Here is a 16,566-nt window from a genome sequence, read left to right on the forward strand (position 1 = left end):
CAGCTGATACATCTTGGGTGTCCAGAGTTCTAGAGAATTTGTATGCATAGAGCAAGTACCTAACCACAGGGTAAGGGTCACTGTCACTGTCATGGGCAGTTCCAACTAACTGATTAAGATAAATCAAGGCCTAAGTGTGTCACACTTTTGTCAGGAAAAGACATTCTCCAAAATTATTTTTAGGCCTCACAATTCAAGTATTATAGCTGCCTATCCTTATATTCATTGCAATAATTTCAATTTTTTTTTTTTTCAATTCTTGTGCTATTCATTAGAGTATTTCCACAGAATCAATTTCCACAGGATTCAATACATGGTTTATGTTTTCTTTTCCCAAGAATGAAAGATATCAGGTGTGGTAATCATTTGACCGAATACAACCATTTATTTTCAATCAAGTCATCCCCTAACTTCCTTTCAACTGTCTGCAGAGACACTTTATCTCATGTTAAACACCGTAAAAATTAGGAAAATTAATTGTGCCCTCAAAAAGCATATTTCTTGCTTTTCCTTGCAAGCAAGCTGAGAGATACTAGCTCAGGTGTTCCCATGTGCACTGAAAATGTCTAAAGTGAACTGAGATAAATGCCAGCATGTCCTACTTCATGGTTGTTTTTTTTTCAAGTACCACAAATGTTTTGGGCTTTGTTCAATTCCTGATGCAATTTCTGATTTGTGACGGCTCCATCATCAGTGTTGCCTCCCTTCCCCTCAGCAGGAGGACACTCCTTTGGAAGATATGGTGTCACCAGCTCTTAGTGCTACAGTCATTATCGTTGTCACCACTGTCCTATGGGTGAGCACTTGCTTGTGCTTCCTGAGGTGTGTCTGCTCTGGATGCTGCAAAGCCACCCAGGCAGCACCAGACAGAAGACTTGACCCCAGCAGGTTTGAAGAACAAGTCTAATCTCATCAGAGAATCTACTGAGCTGTGACAAGAAGTTTCTGCAAGAAGAAGTCCCAGAACATGGAGGAGCCACGGTATTCAGAGATTAATAACAAGAAGCACACCCTCATCCAACATCAGTGTTTTGCCACACTGTACTCTGTATTTTTAATCTATTTTCCTAGGTGTAGTAAGTCTTATTCTGAAGTTTTCTGAGGAAATGCTTCACTAGGCAACACCTTCAGTAGCATTTGGCATTCCTTGGCATTTTTCATCTTCTCTGTTATTATCTGATTTACTGCATTTTTGTGGACACTTTCCTGCTTTCACAGTTGAAAATGAGTTTGGGGTTCCAGAGTTCTGCCTTTGCTACCATCTTTCTTGCTTGGCAAGAGAGAGAAAGAGCCAAAGACCTTGGGAATTGTCTGAATTTTTTATCTTTTGAAATTGTAAAGACCAACTGGACACACTTTTGGCACTAGAAAGGCAAATACACATACACAGAAATCCCTCCACTTCATACACTATGGCTTGCATCGTGTCAGAGGTCAAAACAGGTGATCTAGTGATCTTCTGACCTTCTAATCTTAATTTGATCTTCTGATCTTAAACTCAGTGCCAACAAGTGCTCACATTTCAGTTACTAACAGAGCTTTCAAGTCCATGTTCTCCTTTTTTTTTTTCTATTGAACCATTTCATTTTTGCCATGTAACCAACATGCTACTGGACATCTATCAGAGCCACAATACTGACTGTTTGAAAAAACTTCTCAGCTGTTATAATTCTGGGCATGCAAGTGATATTCTCCCACTCATGTCCTAGTCAGTGACTGTACCATGTTTGAACCACGCTAGCTCTGGGGGTAAAAACCCCACATCTAGATAAAACAGAAAAAATTAATCTGAAGCTTCCTGACAACCGATATTTTTTTTGTCATTTCCAGGGCCTAATGAGAAAATGAAGTTCAAAAGAAAATGTCCGTGGAATGTCTCTTTTTGGATCACCTTGGCCTAAGCTGGACTGGGAAGAGCTGAAAAGCTTTTTTTCTGAAACAGCTGATTGTGGGTTTTTTTCTGCAGTTTGCAAATCAAAAGAAGTACGGATAAATGAAGGCAAACATCCCAGTGGTGGCCTGTTTGAGACCTGCCTGCATCAAGTCTTTGAGAGGTGTGTTGTTTACCACTGGCACATTCACTGAGGCAAACTACACCTGTGTTTTCCTTTTTACAAAGGTACCTCTCCAGCACACTTTTTTTTTTTTTTATGTCAACACCTGCTCTTGTCCTTAAAAAAAAAAACCCAAACCATTTGGGTCTTTGTTTTTATAGCAAAAAAAAAAAAAAAAAGCTTGAAGCTGGAATATTTGAAATTCATATGAGGCAAATGTGAAAGAGAAACTCTTATTTTGCAAATCTGCCTATGTTGCATGAGCCAATCCACATTTTTTTGATGAGTGGAGTTGCCAGCAATGCATGCCAGGCTGGTTTTGAATCTGATCTGCTTCCCTTGGGCATCTAGTGCTCCTAATTCAACAGCAAGGAAGAAAAGAGCCAGGACCACTTTTATTCCGGGAAAGGCCCACAAAAAGCAGCACAGCTCTGCATGCAGACCTGGATATTATTGTGGAAATTAAACCAGTTATTCATATCCAAATTTCACCTGCAATGGATCAGCATTACTTGTGATTAAAGCTAATATGTTTGTTTTGCCAAGTCAAAGCTGTATGTTGTGTTTTTCCTCTTAAGTATGTATTTCAGTATTTCTGTGTATCTCTGTCACAAGGTAACTGAAGAGCCAATTCCCATCAGATGAAAGACTGTCCTTGGCAAATCTACTGTGTTACAAAATACAAAATAGCAGTCTATTCTATAACAACTTAGGCCTTTTTTTTGTTTCAAAATTCAGCTATCTAGAAAATCTTCAAATCTAAATCAGGAGAGAAATGATCACTTGTATTAATTAGGACCATGTGTGCCAACATTTCTTTTAATATATTACTTTAATCTGAATTGTAGCTCCTTGCATCTCACTCAGTAGGTTTACTGTGTTCCAGTCCAGTGGCTCACGTGCTAGCTCTGACAGAGCCGTGCATCCCAGCTGTTTTCCTGGATATATTTTCTTTGCAGTAAGGTGATTTTTTGGCTCTTAAACCAATGAAAGCTGCAGAATGAGATAATAATGTTATAAACTGAACCCATATTAGTGATAGCAAAAGGGATAAGGGGGAGAGAAAAGAATGGGAAGTCATGAAAATGCATAGGGGATCAGAAACCCTGCTCATGGTGTATTACTGTTCACTCCAAAGTGAGTACAGAAGTAACCCCAGCTGTTCCATACCCAGTGCTCTCATCTCCTCATCTCTCTTCCACAGAGCTTGACTCCTCTAGCCATTCCCAAAGATATCCTCAATCTCTTTGAGACTGAGTCCCCATCACAGCCAAGACCAAGAATATAGACCATTCATTCTCGTTATTCACCTCCCTTAATTTTGTTTCTAATTTCCTCCCATCTACTCTATATTTTCTGTGACATTCCCATTACTCATGGCCCAGTGCATAACTCCTATTACTGCTGACACTTCAGGGTTACTTCAATTCTGTTTGCCAGAAAAGATTGTTCCCTAAATGTTGTAGGGAACATGACAGAATTGGTTATATACAAAATACATAATCATATAAAAAAATTCAAATGGAATTTATACAATGTTCTCCATTTTTTCTTGTTAAATATAAGGCAATTCTTCACTCAGTAAAGAAGAATTATCAGTTGCACATGTCTGATGAAGGTCCTCAGAACACTGCTACTTGCAACCATGGATCTCAGTTCATCAAGACATCTTGTAAAAAAGAAGCCAAAAGAAAGATTTGGAAGTTGCTGAAATATAGAATAACCCACCTCTTAAACCAATATGGCTTAATTTTCAGGTCTGGTGTCTAAATAGTACGTCTTCAAGCTAGACCATTGACCAATGAAATGAGTTACTGCAGCAATGAAAACAACAGAAAATTTTTGAAGGGATAGCTAGACAATATTCTATGGTTTGTATTTCCTTTCTATTAAACCCTTTTCTCACACCCTAACTGTTTGTGACTAAATAAAGACAGCAAACCATAACTCTGATTCTTTTTGATTATTGACCTGTTTGGGTTGGTGGCTTCCATTTTAGATACCTGTGGTATCCTGATTTTACAGAAAGGAAGGGTTTGTTTGACACACAATCAGCCTGCATTTCTTCCTCTGCCAAAGACCCATATGGACACCTCAGAGCAGCTCTAACACCTTTGAGGACCTCTGCACTTCTGCCCAGCATCAGCACAGCTTTGGGAAGGACACAGCAGCACTTCCCACCAAATCCACCACTACCAGCCTGCAGCTCTGGCTGCAGCTTCCATTCTTTCCTCCGCTGGGAAAGTAGTTTAACATGAGTCAACCAGAGGAGGAACAGAAACAAGCTGGTGGTTAAGGTACTATCCTGGGCATCAGGAGTCATGAGCACTACTCCCCTTACCTGGGATTTGCTTCTGTATTTGCCAGTAACCTTCAGAAAAGAAGCAATAGCTGGGAGCAGACCAGGACCTGTGCCTGCTCCCAGAAAAATATGGGCCTGATTAATTGTTAGCATTTTTACACAACATATGACAGCAGTGTTGAGGATCACAAAGGTTGGAGAAAAATTGGGGGAATTTAGCAAAACAACTCAGTGATCAGTGCTGAATAGCTTTGGTGGTCTACAGGGAAATCTAACCTCTTAATCCTTGTTTGTAAGACAAAAAATTGAACACTTCTTTTACCTCTAACAATCTGTCCTTAGGAAAAAGGCCTCAGCAAAGGAGCTCCATCAACAAAGAAGTCCCGGGAAGGCATCCACCAGAGGGAGTTCCATGAATGCATCAAACCCAGCCGGAGCTATAAATGATTATACAGCAGCTGAGAAGAGCTGCCTGTGCACTCCCCGGGACAGACAAGCTGCTCCCCGCAGCTGCTGGGCAGGAGCCTGGGCTGAATTCAGCAAAGTACTGACCCAAATCTGCATAATCTTAAGTGAATACTCAGTGAACTCTAAGGAATTGCTCTGTGCCTGGCATTAAGCGAGTGTTTTATTAGAGCGGGGTCAAAATACTCAGTGCTTTGCAGGATCATATGAGGAAAAGAAAAGACTCTGTTTACACCTCGGCTTTTATTTTTCCCTCACTGGTTCACTTGTTAGGAAGAAAGCTAAGCCAGGGCCAGCCTGGTTTCTGGGAGGCCCAGGGAGGAAGCTTTGGAAGCAAACCCAACTGCTTCCACTCAGGAAGAGTTTTTGATGAGGCTGCCTCTGACATGCAGCAACAGCAGCTGCTCTGGATGGATCCTGGCCCCTCTGCCAAGGAGAAAAACAACTACATGATGACACCTCTCTATCTGGAATACAGGATAATTCTCTGGTTCAATATGAAGTCTTCTTCTGAGACCTTTTTGTCTATTTTATGCTAAAACTATTTTCAGCAGTGGGTAATAGCGTGTACTCTTCCTTTATAAAAAAAAAAAGAAATCAAATTCTTGCCTCCCTCTGCCCCAGAAAGCAGGCAAAGGATCACAGTGCTAACAAGCCTTTGTGGAAATATCCCAGATTAAAAATACCGTTTTAGACCTTTTGATTTTTTTTCTTTTAATTGCTTCTCCTGGGTGTCCTGGAGCCTTGAACAGTTCCTAAAAGAAATTCAGGAAAAAGCACTTCACCCTGCTGGAGATCTCAATCCAAATTCTGCTTTATATTGGATAAAAGAGCACAAGGAGCTAATCCCAGCTATGTGCTTTGACACAATTTCTGACTAAAGGCTCACAGAAGCTGTGAGAAGACATTAAATGAAGGTGATTCCTGCCTTGATGAGATTATTTTCCAGTAAGAGGTGGGGGGAAAGACATTGCAATATTAGGAAAGGACAAGGCTGTTGTTTCTGTGACCACAAGGAGATGCAGAGAGGGTTTTGCCTTAGGACATTCCTGAGCTGGAATTCCAGACCCAAAAGCAGGCGGCCCCTAGCCCAGGGCACAGTCCTTTGTCACCTCTACCCTCTCTGTAAACCAGGCATCTTAATACCCCCACTTTTCACAGGAATGCTAAATAAAATGCCTTGAAGATGAAGTGTCTGTCTTGCTGTCACGCTGCCAATTCTCCTTCACTGTGCGGATTCATATGGTAACAGGAGCCAAGGTCAGGGAAGCATTAGTCAGTCTGAATTTGGCAAACGGGGGTGTCAGTGTCTGATAGCCCTCACTTGCAGATTAGATTAGCATGAAATGCCCTGCCTGGGTTATCCTTGAAAATCACTTCAGCTACTGCAGGAAGTGGCTGCTCAGTTCATTAGCAGGGGTGAAAGCAGGACAGTTACTTTCGACACATATTTGTTTTGCCAGCTTTGACTTTTTGTGCTGTCAGTGCTGGCTTGGGCCTATCTGAGAAACATAAATAGCCCCAGTTTTTTCATGGGGTACTTCTGATCTGTTCACATCCCAGGAGGTGTCCACGGCCAAGCTGGATGGGACCCTGAGCACTGGTCTAGTGAAAGGTGACACTGGCCACAGCTGGGGGCTGGAAGGAGGTGATCTCCAAGGTACCCTTCCAACCATTGTGGGATTCTATGATATCTAAGGTATTGCTCTTTCATCCCATTCCTCTTTTCATTTCTTTCAAGCATATCCCGGGGGTGTCTGCTGCCAGGCCATTCCCAGCAGTGGTTTCCTCACCTTGGAGGTCTTCTTAGCCCTGTCTGAGCGTGCAGATTTTGGTGCAATCAATTACTGCAGGGAGAACATGATTTAGCACCCACTGAGCCTGTACATCCACGGAGGGCAGAGCAGTGCAGACACAACCTCGGCATCAGTGTAATTGCTTCACTGAGAAACCCTGCCATAAGCAAGGCTGATGAGCTTCTGTGCAATGTCCTCTGGCCAGCACGCTCCCAGTTCTGGAGCCAGCTAACTGGGCCCCATCTGTCAGACACCCTGCTCAACTGATCTGTGCAAGAAGAGGCTGCTGACAAGTTCATCCTGCACTGTTGGGTTGGAGAAAACATCTGGGATGACAGCAGGTAGCCTCAGTCCTGTGACAGGAGATGAGCATGTCAGGTTTATGAGGCTTGTTTTAATTGTATCAAAAGGACCTCTTGCAAATCTAATGTATTCATTTTAAAAATATTTTCTTAATAAAAAGACAAACACTAAGAATTAAAATGTCAAGTGGTTCTCAATGCTGTCTGCCAGTCACCTTTAGTCTGCTGTCACTTGTAGTCTAGGTGAAAGGCGAGTCTTTTGAAGCACTACTACTGTTAGTAGAAATCTAAATATTAGCCCTTCCTCTCCATGTCTCCATCAGATAAGACACCAGGTTTTCTGTTAGCAGCCTTGAAGGTCGTAGTTCTTGATGCCAGCCACTCTCCAGCAGGAGTCTGGGACACAAAGAGGTGGGGAGAAAATATGGATCCAAGCCACTTTTCTTCTTTCCTGCCCTCTTGCATAAAGTATTGCAAATAATTGAATACTCAAATTGGAGTGAAGGTGAGGACCACTCTTTCTGGGAGTGACACAGTGCTCCAGCCCTGCTGCCTTCTTAGTCTTTACCTCCTCCTCCCAGTGCATGCACTCACTCTTAGAGCAGATGTGCCCTAATCTGCAACAGTGCAAACACACAAAGCAAAATATCAAGACTGGACCAGTGTCAGCATTAACAGTGTTGGGAAATAATGCCATTAAATCCAGTCTAGAGCATTTTTCATGTACTTCTGTGGGATTCTGACAATAACTGTATGTTTTATAGCAGTTCCTTTTGCTCTACACACCCTAACCCTCGCTCGGGGTAAATTGCATATGGTACAAGAGTGCAAAACAATCATCTCAAACCAGAGATATCTTTCAGCTCCACAGTCATTCTGACAGAGATCTGTGTTGCTCTATACAGGCAAATCAGCTTCCAAGAAGCAACATGTTTCTAGAGGGACAATGTTAGCAAAATCAAAGTGTGTGAGGAAAAGTCAAGACAAGGCTGGGAAGGCATTCAGCTGTCAGTAAACACTCCCTCCCCCTTATCCCTCATCATTCCCTTGTCCCCTGTATCACTGGAAAACAAAAATCCTGATGAAGCCACAAATGACATAAGGAATATTTAATTTTTAGGAGTGAAATCAGTGTGGGATAGCTCTGGGCTGTATTAAAGCCATGAAAAGTCAAAGCAGCTTGTGCAGAAGCCAGGACAGCCACAACACTGATGAAGGCTGCCATGGAAGCAGGGCCAGGAGTCACATGGAGATGAGTCTTTGAAAAGAGTAATTTCTAATGTAATCAAAGTCAAAATACAATCCAGGATGAGATTCCTGTAAATAAAAGAAAATTTATTAGTTCCACATGGCATCATAATACAAAGTTAAAAAAAAACCTTAAAGCCAGCATTCTGAAGACCATAACCAAACCTTTGGGCCTGTCTTATGAAATGATGTACAGAGAGCCTTGCTGGATGTGGTTACTCCCATACACGCTCCCTATGAGAAAAAAGGGAGGGAATTCCTAAGAGAAGGGTTTCCAGCCTGCCTTCTCTATACATCTGATATATTCTGGTCTCTATGCATTTCAACATTTGAGACCAAGAGAATCTTTTTTTTCTGCCCAATGAATTTTGATTGTTTGAAACCTGAATAAATCACAAAATTCCATCTGAAAAGTCAGCTGTCCTTTGCACAGCTACTGGCAGGAATAAGTCAGAGTTACCTATGCCTTGATCATGTCTGAAACACAAGAACCACTTTCATAAAAAGTCAAGGATAGTTTCACTAAACCAAATAGAATGACTTAGTGGGTTCAGGATTTCACCCCAAACCATTCTCCTGCAGTCTACAAACTGAACCTGAATCTGAAAAATTGTGTTTAACTTTCTCTCATTTTCCCATCACCAATAATGTTTGTACTCACCAAAAAAATGTGTTTATAATGCATAAACCAGAAACTTGCTTGTGCCCATGTTGTCCCTGCAGTGCTCTCAAGGAGAGAAGAAGCAGGGCAAGTCTATTTTAGTCAACCAAGTCAGTTGGTGAGGTCCTATGTACTTGCAGGAATTCAGTTTGTTGTATAAGCAAGGCCAGTCACATTTACATGTTTCCATAGTCACTTAATAACCACCATATGCAAAATCCCCAAGTTTTGCGTGCTTTCAGTTGAACAAAACTCCACCTCAATCCTAATCTTCATCCTTCTCTCATTTAGATTTCCCTAGTTTTAGCTGACATCTTGGGCTCAAAAGAATAGTAGCTACACATATGAGACAGTAAATGTTTGCTCAGTCCTGGCTGTGTGATCACCTGGCTCAGCACCCCTAATTCTCCAAAATATTGTGAGACTTTTCTATTTCCTTTCCATTTCCATTTTTCCCCATTTTTCTTCCTTTCCATTTCCATTTCCATTTCCATTTCCATTTCCATTTCCATTTCCATTTCCATTTCCATTTCCATACTCCTTTCCCATTTTCAAAGTGGTTGTTTCTTCTTTGCCTTGCTTTGGTCTGTGTGTGATAAATTCATTTATGAACTGGGATGTGTTTTTTTGCTGATGCTTCTTTTCTTTCCACAGCTGGGACTGCAGTGTCTCTTCCAGCACCAGAAAATAACCTATTCAAACATCTTCAGAAACTTTTCAGGCTATGGTTTTTAGTTTTATTGCTTCTTTTGCTGTGTGTGGAAGTTGACTTCTCAGAGAGTAAGAGTAGCAAAACTGGAAACATTTAATAGTTCATTAGTTCTAAGGACTTCTTTATTGGCTTAAAAAAAAATATCTTTGTTGGCTGTGGCCTCTTCTAAGACTGTAATGCCCTTTCTGAGGGGCTTCCTCTGCTTTCTGGGGTGCCTTAGGGCACCATGAGGGAGCAGTGCTGCAGCAGGGTCCCAGCACTACGGTGGTCCCATCATTTTTCTTCAGCTGGGAGGTGACAGCTGAAACCACGGCTTCTGCCTGAGCCTGTCTGGGAAATACTCCTGGTTGCACCTCACCTTCATATCAGTGAGACAGTGTTTGAGACAGCAAGTCCAGAGTCAGTGAGCACTGACATGCTTTAACAAGCACCTCTGAGCAGCACTGCAAATCACTTAGCAGGCAACAACGGCTTGGATGATTTCAAGCAAGGCTAAAATGGTGCTTGTCTAAAAGGTGAAATGTTTTAGAGAGCTCACTTGGACACTGACCTCCCATCAAACCATAGCACCTGCTATTCCCACGCTGAAAAGCTTGAAGTCCTCAGAACTCGCAGGACAGCAGTGTCTAAAAGCATCTTATTTCATCTTTAAATTAGATGTTAGTCAGAAATGCCTTACTCAGAGGGTGGTGAGGCACTGGAATGTGTAGCCCAGAGAAGGAGTGGATGTCCCAGTCCTGGCAATGTCCAAGGCCAGGTTGGATGGGGATTTCAGCAACCTGGTCTAGTGGGAGGTGTTCCTGCCCATGGCAGGGGGTTGAGGCTAGATGATTTTTCTGTGGTTCTGTAGCTTCAGGCAAGCTAAGAAATTCCCTTATTTCCCTGTGGATGAGGATCTCAGTGTTCCATACCTCCCACTGACTCACTGTGATTCACTGTTTGAATCTGAATATAAAGACGATACAAGTCCAACTCAACTTGTTTTCTCCAGGCTTCAGGTCTCCATGAGCATAGAAGCTCCCAGGGAGCTTCTGTACCAGTGGTCAAGCCCATTTTTGTTTCCTGAGATATTTGTGCTACTTTGAGGATAACAAAAAGTCAGGATAAAGCTTAAGACAAAAAAAGAAGCATTTTTTTCTCTTGACTGGAGCCTGGCTATTAGAGGCTTTTGGACAAATTGATTCCCTGAGCACCTTTAGGAAATTAGGCAAACCCTTCCTGTCCAGATCAGTTCTCTCAAAAGGTGACTCAGCCCCCATCACTGCAAACAATTGTTTTTGTCTCAGCTGCAAGGTCATGTCTGGATTAAAATATTTTCAGTTTACTCTTGATGAATATTCCCCATCTGAAGGCAAATGAGAAAGGCTTTTTTATTTTCCTTCAAAACACTCACCGTTTGCACAGATCTAAATAGTCCTTCCTCTGGAACAATGCCACATACTCAACTTCCTAAGGAAAGCTAAAACCAGCCACTAGAAAAAAAACCCCTGAACTCCCCTAAAAACTAGGAAATTAAAAATGCCATTAAATATGGAAAGCAAGGGCTTTTAAGTTGTTACTATTTGCAAAGCTTTGTATTATAATTGTCAGTCTTAGGGTGGCACCTATACAGAGTAATTCAGATTAGCATTCCCCTGAGATAAGCACTGTTCAAAGTCCTTATAGTAGGAGGCAATCCCCATAACAGCAAGGAGATTAATGTTGAAGAGAGTGAAGTATTTCATAGGTGAATGTCCTGCCCAGTAAAGCTGGACAAAAAGCCTTATTTTCACACTCCATTTTCTTCCAGCAAAGAGGGACAAATTGGCCTGCATGGTGTAATAGACTAATGACTTCCAGTCTTCAGACCAGGTCGCTGCCTGTGGATAAATCTGCCTGGGAGACCTTGGGCAGATGAGAACTCCCTTGCCAGGGCTCAGGGCAGGTGAGATGAGAGCCAGCTTTGAGCCAAAGGCTGCGTGACCAGGTTATGGTAGCGCTGAGGTGGTGTGTCCCTCTGCCTGCCTGGTGCAACCTAGAGGGACAAGTAAAGAGCAGGAGGAAAGATAATTCCATGGTTTGAAATAATTGAGTGAGTATCTAAACGACATCTCTGAGGTCACTTACAGACACTGACTTGAATGGCAACAGGGCACAGGAGTGAAAAGCAACAAGCAAATCTCATTTTCTGGAATATGAACAACCCAATATTGTCTGACAGGGGTTTAGAAAATATTTTGTACAGATGAAACATTCATCTCCTTTTCTTTCTGACTCTGCCAGCTCCAGCTTTACCAAGCTGCATTTTTCTCCATGAATTTCTTTAAGATTTTCTCTATTCCACCCTGGAGCTGGGGGTGAAGTGTTGTACACCAGCAGGGAAGGTGAGTGCACACAGAAGGAATGTGAGTGCTGGAGGAAGCCAGGCTGCCAAACAGCATCTGTGTCTACTGCTGAAGGCTATGCTGACACACCAGGTTATTTCTGCTCTGATATTACCCGGGTGTCTAATTAAAGACAAGGTTAGAGACCCAGCCTGAGATTTAAAGTTGTGAATACTTACAAGCAGAGATTTCAGATTTTGCTTTGGTGCTTAAAAGGTCAGAGGCTTTATAGCTCCTGCCAGTCTCCAGTGAGATGCATCTCAAACACCCTCTCAGGTAGCACAAGCCTAGTTTTAGGACACCAGGGCAGCAGAGAAGTATTCCCCTGAAGGGCTAATCAGAAGTTTGCTGCAATGAGAAAACTAGTCAGATTTTTCAGACTCAAAAATGCTTGGTAAAAATATTGAGGGTTTTTTTTTGATATAGCAAATTAAGCAGTTTCTTATTGCAACTAAGTCACTGTATCAGTTAACACATAAAGTGTAGAGATAAATAATATTTTTCCATTAGGTTTTATTTGGAAATTGAAAGAAGTACAAAACCATATTTTAAATTCAGCTTCTTATCCTTGCCAAAGAGCATGAGTCACACATTATGGTATTCACAGAGAAGCCAGTGAAGCTTGGAGAAATATTTTGGTATTAGGTTTCTATTCCATATCTAGAACCAGACAAACCTAACTGAGGGTGAAATCTGAGAATAATAACAGTGGTCAAGATTTTTGAACTCAGGTGCCTAGAATGTAATTTTGTTCTGGGAGGCTCTGGTGAAAAATAATGTCATTAATCAGTTGTGACATCTACAAAATTTCCTACCATTTATCAGGCATTGGAGGTGTGCACAGCAAAGGAAACTGGGGTGGGGTTCAAGCACCACTTGTAGGCGTCTGCATGTGAACTAGGGACCATTCTGTCATTACAGTAAATATGGATGGTGCCTCCAATAAAGTTGTAGTGAATAGTCTGGAAATTACTCAGCTGACTACCAGGTGACTCAGGATACACCAAATTATACTGAAAGCTCTACGGTGTGTATTACCTAGATTTCTATTGAGTATAAAAGGAGTACAGACACTTAGGCCTCACGTACACACTGGCACTCACGTTTTAGCATGCAACTGAATCCCACACCAGATGTTAAAATATGGGCCACCTGTGTAACCATACTCAAGATGTCTTGAGCCATGTCTAAACCAGTTGTGGTTCAGCAGCCACAAATCCATACAGAGGTTACTCCTCAGTGCACACCACACTCCTACCCATGCACATCTGTTTCTTCACAGCGAGGGAGCTGAGGTCCTCTGAACAAACCCAAAATGAGCACCCTGGCGCAAACCAAAATGACAGAAGCCTCTGCCCACATGGACAACACACAACCCATCCTCAAGCTGCAAGATTACCTTACCATGCCTTGTATCTGCAGGTAAGAGGCTTGAAACCCAAGTCTGAATGGAGAACATGGGGTCAGGACTAACACTGACAGCCTGGGCTCTCTAACTTGTATTGACCTGATGAAATAGGAATTGAGATTCCTGACCAAAACTATTTTGTATCATGCTGCTTCCATGAAAGCCAGTCTCAGAAACCAAACATACAAAACTTGTGTCCGACCTTCCTTGTAGACTCTCCTGGCCCATCTTAAAATTGACCTGAGCTTCCAAATATTTTTAATAATTCTTCAGGTTTTGTTTCTTTTTTCCTTTCTTTCTCCTTGATTTCCATTTCTAAATTTTCACAATCTATTTTCCATAGAAAATTGTATCATAAGTCTGGCCACATGCTCTTGTTACATGGACCTTTAAATCTCTGCAGGGTGACACTGGAAGTCAAGGGCTTATGTTCACAAAGCTCCCTGCCATATCTAATCTATATAACAAAGGACAGGAAGAGAAGGAAAATCAGCCCCAAAGTTCTCAGAGTGAAACATCTGAAAGGGTGAGGAATGCTGACAGAGGGTGAGGTGCCTGCTGCAGCCCAGCAAGAGGCTGAGCGATGTTGCGAGCGTGACACTTAAGCAAGGCTGTCCTGGTAATTGAAAACAGCCAGAGCACTCGGTGTCTCCATCGCTGCAAAGGACACCAAACACTCAGACAAGTGTGTTCAACAGAGCACAGCCAGGCAAGGCCCTGAAAAATGAAAGATTACAGTACTGGGGGGAGCAACTGGTGGTCAGGTCTCCTCAGCTCTGCTTTTTGCATTGCCATTCCTGGTGCCCAGCCTCCTTAGGAGCCAGGGCTGCAGAGCTGAGTGCCAGGCACTGCTTTCCCCTCATGCAGCCCAGCCTCCCCAACCTCATGTGATCCCACAGGGGTGATTTCCTGAGGCACAGGCTGAAGCCTGGAGATGTTTCCTGGGAAGGGATGGGCCTCACCATATGTACAGGACACTTTTACAACCCTGCCCCCCCAGACTGAGCCTGAGAAAGCAACAACCAAGCCGATGACAAAGGGTCGCATTGCCATGTAAGGCAGTTGGAACTAATGATATAAATACACTTTGAACAAGACATCTTTATCAAGAGAGGAAGTATTAAGAACTACATTGACCAGGCAACACAGGAGAAAGGAGGATAAAGAGGGATTGAGATAAGGTTAATGAAGAATGACAAATAGAGCCAAGTGGCTTTTTCCTGTTAAAAAAAACCCGTCCCTTCTACTTATCGAGCTCAAGGATAGAGAGGGGGCTTTCCTGAGCCAAGGACCCCAGCAGAAAAGAGAACTGGTGCTCTAGAAACCCAAACCTTCTCCTTTACAAATATGGGGTGCAGCTCCAGTCCAGCCACAGGTCAGCCTGTTCCTCATGGGAAGCCAAAGGGGAGAACACCGCTCATTCCCATAAGGCAGAGCATTTCCCTTGGGGCATGGCCAGCCCTGGGCAGTCCCTGGCATGCAGGCAGTACTTTGATGACTTGAGGCATTGCTTTTGCTGCTCTCTCTGCAGCCAGGGAAAGCCAAATGCAAACATATGCAGGTTAAGCCAGGAAAAAACATACTTGATTGCCTAGAGTTGTCATTTTTTTTTTATTCCAGAAAAGTTCCGAGAAGGATAATAAACTGAAAGGATTAATTAAATACTAAGAATTAATCAAAAGCAAAGCAGTACCTTCTGGCTAACAGACCCTATTACACTTGCAGATAGGATTGTTTCCATCCCTCCATGGTGAGTTTTTAGTTTCTAATAATTGAAGTCCCTCCAACCATTTGCAAGCAAACTTTCCTGGCTGCCACCTGACCTGAGTCTCTCCACTGATGATGGCCTTTTTTTGTGGATGAAAAAGCAGCACGTTCATCAGCAGTGCTGGGAGACCAGGAAAAGCCTGTCCCAGTAACTGGCTGGCTCCAACAAAACTGAAGCCAGTGGAAAGAATCCAAATTACTTTTGAGGATGCTGGCTCAGGGCTTTTGAGATTTCAGGCCAAGATGACGAGGCTAGAAGTCACAGGAGCAGAGCAGGTGTGAAGGTCAGGGGGAGATTTACATGACAGCACCCAGTGCACAGCCCTCCTTCAGAGCAGGGTCTGCCTCCACCAGCCTCTCTCACCAATGGGTGAGCTTGTGCAGAGCAGAGCCAGGGCTCTGAGACAAGCTGATTGTCTCAAATAAAACTCAGCCCTGAGTTACCTGACCTGACCAACCTGCCCCCTCTGCCCACGTGCTGTAAGTAGTCCTGTCCCTGGCTCCATATCCTGTTCCCCCTGAGCAGGCTGCCCGGATAGGTCCCAGATCTTGCCTTGTCCAAAGGCCACTTGGTGGTCAACAGAAGTGGTCACTGCTCCTGGCACACTGATGACTGCACCCAGTGAGGAATGGCACGCCCTGTACTGGGATCACCCTCCACTCCCAACCTTTCCTCCCTTGTGGAGCAGCCCCACTCCTACTGCTCCTGAGCAGTCACTTCAATACCATTCACAGCCCACACGAGGACCCCATGACTAGCTAATGACAGCTCCTGCAGTCATCCCAAAGTGCTCTCCATACTCTGCTTCACTGACCTTCCCAGCCTTGGCAAGCGGGCAGCTTTCCTGTGAGCAAGGCAGAAGGCACAGGTCTCCTCCCTGGAAGTCAGATCGAGGCAGGCAACCTTCAAGGGCACCTCAAAGGCATCTGGTGTTCTCTGGATAAAGAGGGATTCAGTTCCCAGGCCAACCAACTCAATACTCCATCCAATTTTAAATCTGGAAGAAAGGAGTTAAGTGAAAGAGTGGGTTTATGCATAGATATAATTAGGTTAAAAGCAGAGTGCTATGACATGGTAAATTGTATGGTATACACAAATTTTTTGAAGAACAAACCAAAAACCAGCTTCATATACACACATCCATACACTTTCATATGGTTTCTTTTAGCTCATCTCACACAAAAGGATGTGGACATTCTCATCAATCTCAGATTTAAATTTGGGAAACCTGGATATATCACTTAAGGCCTAAGGTATCCAGCAGTCAGGCAAGATTCTAACAGCCCATTTATAGGTCATGCTGTCAGTCTCAGCATGCTATCATTTACAAAATATATGTGTAACTCAGACTGATACTCTCTTGGTATGATGTGCAGGTAGATCATCACCTGAAAGTGTATCTAAATAGCAAAGCATTACTGAAGATTACTTGTGTTTTGGTAAGGTGTATTAAATTTGAGAAAGGGCTAGCAGCAATGAAAAGATGG

The sequence above is a fragment of the Cyanistes caeruleus genome, chromosome 3 (assembly GCF_971803275.1).
Source record: "Cyanistes caeruleus chromosome 3, bCyaCae1.hap1.1, whole genome shotgun sequence".
NCBI lineage: Eukaryota > Metazoa > Chordata > Aves > Passeriformes > Paridae > Cyanistes > Cyanistes caeruleus.